We start from the raw sequence: 11,146 nt of genomic DNA, 5'->3' as shown, positions 1-11,146 counted from the left end.
AAAATGAGTGATAACGCAAGATATTAAGATTTGAAGGTTATTTTGGACACATGCGTATGAACAGGCTTTTCAAAGTTGGATTTTTTATAATGAGAAGATAATGGGAAAAAAAGAAAAAAGAGTGAACGTGGATAGCTGCGACGTGGCTGCGCAGCTATAGGTTTCACCGTATCACCATTCGATGGCACATGACAGTAGGACAGTCAATGGCAACTGCAACAAGGTAATCGCCGGCAGTAGTTGATGGTGGTAGCAACATGGTTGACGGCAGCAGCAACCAAGTAATCGATAGAAGTAGTCGACGACAGACAGACTGAGTGGCAGTTGCGCTGTTGGATGGTTGAGAGCAGAGACGAGAACAATGCTACTGGCTAGGAGAAGGAAGCTCCTCTGACGATTGCGCTTTTGACGTTCTTTGAAAATTAAAGATAAATCCAAGGGCTCCAAATTTCCAGCATAGACTCACCAAGGAGTTGCTATGGTGCTATGAAGTCTTCTTCTGCTTGGCACTCCACGCTTGTAGAAAAACAACACCGTTCACCAAAGCTAGATACTAGTTTCCTGAACTTTACAGAAATGATAAAATTTGATGGGTATGAAATGAATGCTAAGATATGGGGAGCAAGAACCTTGCTCTAATACCATGTTAAGGCTTGTGAAACCAAGCTCCCATGGAGATGGAGATGATAAGAAAGACTTAATTCTATACTAACTAATAATATAATTAGTACTAATCTAAACTAGGAAAGATGATACCTAAACACAAATATAATGAATATCTTAAACTAATAAAGCTTTAGACTCGAACACAATTAGGTTACAAGATTACACTTGTACTCATATAGAGGTTTGAGTGCTTGCTTGTTTTCATTACTTGAAATGGCTCCTTTTATATGAGAAGAGTACAACAAAGCTTTGATAGCTCATGTGGAAGAACTTGATTAGGTGACTTGGCACTCTAGCATCACTCATTTCAAAGTTTTGATAGCTCGTCTTTTTTTTTTCCTTTGTACCATCATGAGATTACATGGACACTATTGTATCACTTTTGGTCGCATAGACCCACTAGGTCTTTTCAAGGACTAGAGGTGAGGAGGAGAGGAAATACAGCCCGATTTGGACGAGCACATAGAAGATCAACGACCCCCATATCAAAACATGCCCAATCACCATGAGAGAAGTATGCAAAATGCAGGATACGGACATTGAGCACCTGCAAAAGAAGCTCGGGGAGAACAAGGATAGTGATGACCTTATGCGTGGGTTGTGTGCCTCCGTGCAAGAGGAGATGGATAGGTGGAAGGCAGACATGCAGATACACATGGCAACTTAGCTAAGCAAGATGCAAGAGGAAATGGTCCAAACGTTGAATGCAAAAACCAACCACCATGCCTCACTAATCACGGAGCTAGAGGCCCAAGTTGCCACCCTTAAAGTGGAAAATGAGACCTTGAGGGCACGTACTCAATTCGAAGAAGGAGAAATTCAGCCATCCCTCAATGATGAGCTGAATACACTTAGAGAGAAAATGAAGACCCTCCAGGAATAAGAGGAGAAGAAGGCAAACGAGGCAACCACATGGGCCGAGATGATTAGGAAGACACAAAAACAAGTGGAAGAAGTAGGCAGCTAGATTGAGGTTGCCAAGAAGGAACGGAACCCACCATCATCCCCAAACATCATCAATGACACACTCGAAGAGGAGAAAAGACGGAAGATTACGGCATTGAATGTGAGAGTGGTGGGATGGAAGGAAGAAGCCTTGCCGAAAGAAGACGTCATAGCACTATGCAGAAAGATGGAAATCCCTGATACCCCCTTCATCAAGGCATGGAGGGTGGGCAAAGACACCACCAAGAAACACGCACTCATCCTCAAGTTTGCGGGGTTGGAGGCGAGGCAAGCATTCCTTACCCAAAGCCGGGCACTAAAACGAGAAGAGACTTACCTCGAAGACGATCTCACACTAGCACAGGTGGCACATAGGAGGGAGTGCATGCCACGCATCTTGGATGCACATAAGGCAAGGAAATGGGCAGTGCACATAGATGGGAAGGTGATCATCACCGAGCGAAATGTGCCCAATGACGGTGCGAGACCTATGAGACCAAGCTAGAGATTGCGGTTTGGAACTGCAATGGCACCTTGAGAACAGACAGATGCAGGTCTATTCGAGGAGACATTTAGAGGGAGAGACTTGGTCTTATACACAAAGACACATCAGTGCCAAGAGAGTTGGCTTCCAGGGGTGAGAGGATATAGATGGAAGTGTGTTCATCACCCACAGCCACGCATAGCAGGGGGTACCCAAGGGTCAGGAAAGGTGGCTCTACTATACATGGAGGAGCTTTCGCATGTGATATAGGTGGTCGGGCGGGATGAGGCTGCACGGTTTTTGTGGGTGAGGATCTAGACAAAGAGGGCCCGGGACATCTACCTTGCAGTGTGCTACTTTGAACCCTCCACTTCTAAATATGCCACCCATGGAGAATCCCTATACCTACCCCTTTATGATGACATTATGAAGTTTTCTAGTCTAGGGAACATCCTCCTGGCTGGAGACTTCAATGCTCGCACCGCATGTGCACAGGTACCCTTGTTTGAGAGACATGATCCCATGTACCAAGAGATTGACACGGTGGGTACGGATCTGAAGCGGACATCACAAGATACAGCAGCCTGCATAGACTATGGAGAGCATCTCTTAGCCCTCGGCGAGGCTCATAGGCTAGCCATTTATAATGGCCTAGCCAGATGGCCTGGATCCAACTCCTTTACCTCCTACCTCTTCGTGCACGAAGCCAGTACAGTGGACTATCTAGTGGGATCCCTCTCTCTGATCCCACTCATTCAGGAGTTTACCATCTCGCCTCACCCCATCGGTGTTGCAGCCGACCATGCATACTTGGCCTTCTCCCTCACATGCTGATACAACACCCAACCACCTGCTTTGACCCATCACTACCACTCGAGATACCACTTCACCAGAGATCTCTTCCATCTATTCTGATCACGTCTACCGCATCCTCTCCGACCTTGACCCCCACATCCCACTTGATGAGCTTACCACACAACTCGCAGCCACCCTCCATACATCCGTTGTAGCCGCCTTCCCGCACTTGAGAGCCACCCCTATATCACCAGGAGGGACTATCCCACAGAATAGCTGGTACGACGAGGAATGTCGTGGTACCCGAGCCCGTCTACATCAGGAGGTGATGCTAGGATCCAACACTCACCAGCAGGCGCGAGTGATCTTCCGACGTCTCACACGGAGGAAGAAGAGAGCCTACCTAGCCTGGTTTGAGCACGAGCTATACCAGCTATTTCTTGGGAGGGACTGCAAGGAGGCCTGGAGGATCTTCCAAGATCATCGCCTACCGACTCCGATTACTTCACCCGGCACCTGGCATAGGTGGGTGGATCAGCCCTCCGAGTGTTGGTATGAAAGAAGTCGGTGAGAGCTCTGCTAGGCCTTCTTGCTCTCTAGAGCCAAGAGAAGCGCAGCGATCATTGGAATGCAAGGCCATGAACATGACGTAAGGGAAGGCCGAATCCATCTCGAACCAAAGGTTCGACGGCCATATGCACCGGCGTATTGAGAGCGAAAGAAAAATGTTGGTCCTCGAGCAAGTACAACTGATCTCGATCTCACTAAGGACTCCCCGTGTCTACGGAGCTCTAGAAGAAAAAGTACCAAGCATCTCTAATCCGGGAAGTCCATGATCCTCGAAAGTGATCTGAACCCATCTCGAAAGAGGCAATGGAACCTCCCCCGAATCTCATAGTATACAGGGCATCGGCATATGTAATGATCCTCTATCTCGGGCTCTGTGTAACAGGCCACCCTGTGCCCATATCTGGCAGTCTCCACTCTCAGCTAGTGGGACGAGGTACAGACCTGGCCGATCGCACATCTCACCCCAAAAGATAGGTGTGTGTCCATGTAGCGTGGGCAGATGATGAAGCCATCCTCTGTCAAGCATAGGAGGTGATCTCTGTAGAAGGCCGTCTTGGTCCCCAGTCGACGACTATAGGAACTCCATGTCCTCTGAGTATCGAGTCTAACAATGTCCTTCCTCGTAACCCTGTTCCGCTCTGTGCAGCTGAGAGCAAAAGATGGGACCCTATGATGTACTAGAACAAGGGGAGTGCCTCCATTTGCAAGCAGTGCATGCCAAAAGTGCCTACCTGTGCATCCCAGCCAAGCTTAGTTCGTACGAAAGGTACGATACAGTACGGTACGATAAAATACGGTACTAATTGGTACCTTGAAATTTTTTGAGGTACGGTACGATATTAGTACGTTTTTTTTTTTTAAAATACTTCCTAAACTTAAAAATTGTAGACAAGATGTTACAAAATAGTAGAACCATGAACATAATGTCATCATGCCATTAGAGTACAAAATTGCTACAAAAGGATAGGCCAAAAACTCATGGCATGGGCGACCGCCAACATGCGTACATACATGATACTACATACTACAATACATCATCAATGGGCTAGAAGAAGATAGATGCCCAATGCCTAGAGAGCTATAACATATCAAAAGTCTACATCATCACCAACATCTACATGATCATCAACATGATCACTACTAGAGTGTCCATCAAGAGAGTTCTCTGAAGAGGACTCTTCGAAGGTGGACGAGACACTCTGGGGATCATTCTTGCTAAGTGGGTTGCCGTCATCATCAAACAAGGGCTCTAGGCAGTGGGGTATCATCATGAGGGGGCAATGGAATATCATCATGAAGGCGGGGATTGGAGCTCGAGGATCCCCGCCTCACATATGTGCGAAGGCCACCCTCTGCCGATGTCGAAGGCAGAGGCCTATGAACTCCAACTGCTCGGTCCCGTCCATGCTGACTCCTGGTGCCACAAGCTCACTATAGAGCTCCATGAAGATTGCCTCCTCCTCCTCATGAGGTCGTTGATTGACACTTGCAAAGTTTTCACTCGTCAACGTGAAAGTGTCAACATTGACCTACACATTAAGGCACAAAAGTTAGAGTCTGTACACAAAACTTAAAAGTTATGAGTCATGACAAGTTAGAGTCTAGACTTGTCACTTACCTGCTTGGGACTACCCATACTAAGAATGCCCTGCATGCGCAAGTTAGTGCGGCAGTAGACCAACCGCTCCAACTGTCGTGTGCTCAGTCGATTGTGTATCCTCGTGTGTATGAGAGAATAGGAACTCCAGTTCCTCTCACATGCACCCGTAGAACAATCCTGGGCTAGAACCCTTAAGGCTATGGGTTGGAAGTCCATACCCAAAATTGTCCCACCAAAAAAGGGGCTTCACAAGTGACTCCCTCCTCCAGCAAGTGGGAGACGAAAAGGAGGTTTGTCCTCTCTGATCAACATAGCAGCCCAACTCCTCTAGAAAGGCATTGTGCTCATCAACTGGCACAGCTCGAAGCATATATGCATCCCGATCTTGTCGAAGCTCCCTATCGGTGCAAACTACTGGAGACTTGTAGGCTGGATGTACCAATGCTGCAAACCCGTGGATTGGTTTGTGCATCCACGTCCATCTCTTCTGTGCAATCTCCATGATTTGTGCTCGCTCGTCAAATGTAATGTCTGTGCAAGTCTCCAACTCCACAAGGGCAGCTCTAAAGAAGTGGACAAGAAGGCCCATGGTGGACCCCTCGCAATCTGTCATCCGCAAGAGCCTATAGAATGGAGTCATAGCAATGACAATTGCTCGGACTCTAGTCCAAAATCTCTCCTCTAGGCAAAAGCGTTGCATGGCTTTGGCCTCTTCAGTGACGTGCTCATCCCATTCGTTCCACATGGTGGAAACAACTCTCTGGCGAAGGGCGGGCCTCACATTGTATAGACGCTCCAAAACCAGCCACATGTAGGCAAAGCGGGTGGCCGACGGCTTCTTCAAGTCAAGCCTGCTATGCTCACGAAACATAGCAAGCACCTTCACCTTTAGCATGAAGAAGTTGATAATAGATGTAGCTTGTTGCACAATCCTCTTCACCCACCTGAGCTTCGCCACATCCTCCATGAGTAAGTCAACGCAATGACTCACACATGGAGTCCACACAATGGTGGGGAATTCCGCCTCAAGCAAGCGGCCCATGCGTCGACAATTTGATGCATTGTCGGTGATGACTTGCACCACGTTTTGAGCCCCAACCTACATGGTAGATAAATCATATGAGTTGAGGGCTTTGCACAAATGACAAAATCAGCCACACTTAAGTAAAATAATGCTTACCTCTATGATCGCTTGCCTAATATGGCGGTAGATGAAACTCCCGGTAGTCTTTCTCCCCCTTCTCCCGCTGTCAACCGCACGCAAGAAGTATGTGCCAAGCGGGCAAGACACAAGGATGTTGATAATGCCACGCTTCCTTTGATCACTCCATCCATCTGTGAGAATAGAACATCCATACTTCGTCCATGCGGCTCGAATTGGGTCAAGGGCTCGATCAATTCTCTCCTTCTCTTCATCAATCTTCCTCGTGCGCATAGCCGTGTAAGAGACCCCCGTCCACCTCTCACATGGGCCCACATTCGCAATCGCCGTCACCATCTTCTTCCATTGCTCCTTTTAGAGTACATTGAAGGCAAGATTGCATTCAATAATGGTGCGAGTAATCTCTATCTCCGCAAGGCGTTGCCGCTCCGTAAGGAATGCAACCGAACCTCTCACACTACCCGTGAGAGGGTTGCACCCCTTCACGCTCCACCACCCTTTGTCTTTTGCCCGGTGCGGAGGCGGACCATGAATCCGTGGAAGTGGCAGTGGAGGATACACCAATGAAAGAGCCAGTGGCCGCTTCATCATGTGTCGATGGTGGTGCTAGTGGTGGTGCCGGTGCGTGTATTGATGATGCTCCTCTACTTGAATTTGAGCCGCCGCTCATCTTCCACAAAATGTCATCGGCAATGCTTTGCAGAATCTCCTTGCATGGGGCAACTTGTCCCCCAATCTTTGAAAGGTGTTGGAGAAGCCTTGTTGCACCACTGGTGTATGACTTGCCGCAATATCGGCATGTCCAATGATGGGAGTTGGACTTCTTGGTGTCCTTCTCCACATTGAGGCAATGCAAATCAAAAGCCTCATGCTTCTCCCGAGGCATGATGGATAAGAGAAGGGCTAAAGCGTGGAGTAGAGGAGAGAGCGTAGAGAAGATGAAGTATGGGAAGTGCTTGGAGGAAGAGAACTTGGAGTACAGGCTCAAGTGGGATGGAAGGAGCTTGGAGGAGGGTGGAGGAGGGTGGGGGAGAGGCTTGGAGTAGAGGCTTGGTCCTTGAGGCTTGGAGTAGATGGAGAGTGGTGGAGGAGAGGCTTGGAGTAGATGGAGGAGAGGCTTGGTCCTTGAGGCTTTTATTATAGGACTCAAGAGAGATGCCCATTTTGAAAGGAAAACAGGCAAAAAAAGGGGCAAAAAACGGTCAGAAAAAACGAGCAAAAAAACGGCTATTTCCAACGCGCAGAAACAGGGCAAAATCGTACCCGACCGTACTTACCGTACGGAATGAATCGAGCGTACGATCTGATCCGTACGACGTACGAAACTAAGCCTAATCCCAACGCTATGTATCTCCCTCGAGTGTCAGCTGTCTCAAGGACTCCAGGGCTAGCCAAGGGTATGTATCTAGTGGAAGCTCCCTATCTCACGGACTCCAGGGCTAGCTGGGGGTATCTATCTAGTGGAAGCTCCCATAGCTTGTGCCAATGTCACTGTCTCGAATAGAGCCTCTGTCACTATCGATGCAACCCCCATCTCTGCCCGCACAATCTCATGTGGCACTGATGGCTTACTCCTAATCATGCGCAAGATCATCACCACTAGGGGCCTCCATTGGCTTCCACCCATCATATACCTCCTCTGTATCTGTCTCGGCCGGCTCTCTCCTCTGTCTCCCCCTGTGGTATAAGCTTGGACCCCAGATGGGGACACCGTACAATAGTGCAAGTGTAACTAGAGTATCAAATAGCCAAAGCTTCGTCCTCGGCTCCTGAAACTGTATCTGTGAGCGTTGCCTCTCTAGTGAGCCAAGGGTTGCATATCCCCTCATCAATCTAGCTTCGACTACCTTCCGCATCGAAAACTCCCCCGAGTAGCCACCTCTCCCCCATCCACCTGAACCCCGTCCCCCACACTCTTCCTTCTTTCACCTGAGCATGCATGGTGAGAGATGCTATTGATAGGATGCAGACTGGAAGAGCATAGGATCATGTATGGCCGTGAAAAGGTGTGTTTATGAAAAGGTCTGGCCGTGAAAAGGTATGGCTGTGAAAGGTGTATGGCCGTGAAAAGGTGTGGCTGTGAAAGGTGTGTGTATGGCCGTGAAAAGGTGTTTGTATCCCTTACTCTTAGCACTATAACCAATGAAAATGCATTTGATTGCCTTTGCATCAAGCTTGTGTCTTTGATGTGTGGGCACATGCACATATGCCAAACACCCAAAGACTCACATATGAGTCACCATTGGAATCCTGCCATTCCATGCCTCATAGGTAGTCATAGATTTCGAGGCTTTAATGGGACAACGATTAAGCACAAAACTGGCACACATAACCGCCTCAAACCAACACTTACTTGGCAGATCCTTGCTCTTGAGCATGCAACGTGCCATCTCCATAAGTGTACGATTACGTCTCTGCAACTCCATTCTGCTGAGGAGTATAGGGGGTAGTACACTGATGGAAAATACCATGTAACTGCATGTAAGATGTGAACTCATTTGACAGATATTCCTCCCCTCGATCTGTACGCAATGTGACAAGCTTGTGTCCACAAGCATTATTAGCCATGGAATGGAAGTCTTTGAAAGCTGCAAAGGCACCTGACTTCACTTTCAAACCATACACCCAACAAAACCGAGTGTAGTCATCAATGAACGTAATGAAGTACAAGTGTCCTCCAAAAGATGGAGTCCTCATGGGACCACAAAGATCACTATGAATGAGCTATAATGGACGGACAGCCCTTATAGTACCATCTTTAGGAAAAGAATTCCTGTGCATCTTTCCAAGAATGCATCCCTCACATACATGCTTGAATGGAACCTGCATAGGAGGAAGCTCATAAAAGAGATGGGAAATTCAAGTGACCAAAACGAGCATGCCATAACTCAGTGTCACTCAATACACGGGAGGTGGATGCAACCATAGCATCATGAGAATGAGTACTTTTGTCATACATGTCAAGCTTATACAAGCCACTGCATAATGTCCCAAAAATCATAAGAGAAGCTGAGTCTCTGTTGTCATACACTGAGAAACAATGGTCAGAAAACTGAACCTTAAACCCCAGATAATGCAAGGGCTGAAACAAAAATGAGATTCTTAATGCCTGGTACATATAAAGTCTCACTAAGAGTAAAACTGTCCCCATTACATGCTATTAGCTCCACATTGCCAATGCCTTTAATGGAGTAAGAGGCATCATTGGCACACATAACTATGCCACCTGGAGGTGAATCTTGCAAAGTGGCAAATAGATCCATGCAAGAAGTGATGTGCTTAGAAGCACCACTATCAAAGTACCAATCTCCAGCTGAGATAGACATACAAGAAGCAGGCAAACTGCATGTAACTACTAATGCATAGCCCTCATGAGCAAAGTTAGTGTCCACTGTAGCAACCAAACCTTGCTGCTTCTTTTTCTTTTCACTCTCAATGCGCATCCTGCATTCCTCAATGAGACGGCTAGGTTTTCTGCAATAGTTGCATCTCTTCTTTTTCTTGGTTTCACTCTCTTTAGACGAGGTAGAATCTGAATGGGCAGGTGGTTTGCCCTTAGGCTTACCACTAGATGAAGCCCCATATTTACCTTTGTTTCGATCAAAGGCACCAAATGCCTCATCAACAGAAAGCATAGTAGCCCTGTTAGAACGAGACTGCTCTTCCGGCAATAAGAGAGTCACCAACTCATCAAAGGTATACAAGTTTGGATTACCCTTCATGAGTAGACGAAGAGTAGTAGCAAAACCCTAATAGGATTCTGGCAAACCCTGAAGCACTGTAGATACAAGTGAACCATCTGGAATGTCCTCATCAATGTTGATAAGCTGCTCTCGCAAATCCTTAATGCGGGTAAGGAACTTGTCCATTGAAACACCCTCATCCATATGCCCAGACTCAATCTTCTTGCGAGGATAGGCAACACAAGCCTCATTGTGAACCTGATACAAAGAAGCAAGTACATCCCATGCACCCTTAGCAAAAGTGCATGAACAAATGTGCGGTATAACCTGCCTTTTGCATGAAAGGGCAATCAAAGCATGTGCCTGAGCATCCTTGGTATCCCATCTTAGTTGTTCTGGAGTGGGTGGCAAAGGTGCAGAAGATGTAGCACCACCTGAAGATAATCAGCTCTCATACCAATGTTGGGGTTGGGGAGAGCTTGCCTGTACACCAACGCGCACACACAATGAGCTTGAACAAGAAACGTGAGAGAGAGAGAGAGCAGCTGGAAAAGTACTCTATTTTGATAAGGTACAAAAGGACAATGAGTACATTTAAAAGCCTAGGGCAAGGTGCCCAACACTTAAGTGTGTTCACACGGGGAAAAACCTATGTCCAACCACAGGGAAAAAGTGCCCGTGAGTAAGCTGGGTTCACACCTAAACTAGCCGGGAGTGGCCGGACGGTCATGACCAACAAGGATATGGGAGTGCCAGCAGAGATGCTTTGGGGGATCATTACACTCTATGAGTCAGTCATAGGCAAAGTACGGGCTCCAAGAGGTGACTCAGAGATCATCTTAAGGCCCATCAGTCAAAGATATGTAACCCGTACCTAATGACATAGGTACTAAATCAAGTGGCTCGAAGGCCTCTCCTAGATCTAGAACTAGAAGAAAGAATGCAATTGGCACTCCAAACAGAGCAACTAGCACTCACTCCTGTAGAAATGCAAGAAGGACAAGCTGTGCTCATGGAGACTAAAGAAATAATGAAGGAGATTAAGAGAGGAAGGAAAAAGAAGACTGAAAGAAAGATGAGGGGATTCATACCAGATGTCGCTGAAGGAATGCAGATAATTGAGGCCAAACTCGCTCAAGAAATAAAGTCATACCAACAAGTACTAGGGTAGTAGGAAGCCAGTATCAGCCAAACAGCACATCAAACATCACATGACGACTCCTCAAATCTCGGCACAATTA

This window comes from Cibotium barometz, chromosome 7, assembly GCF_041138505.1.
Source record: "Cibotium barometz isolate CiBa-2024 chromosome 7, ASM4113850v1, whole genome shotgun sequence".
In the NCBI taxonomy this organism is placed as follows: Eukaryota; Viridiplantae; Streptophyta; class Polypodiopsida; order Cyatheales; family Cibotiaceae; genus Cibotium; species Cibotium barometz.
This window is presented reverse-complemented; position numbering follows the sequence as displayed.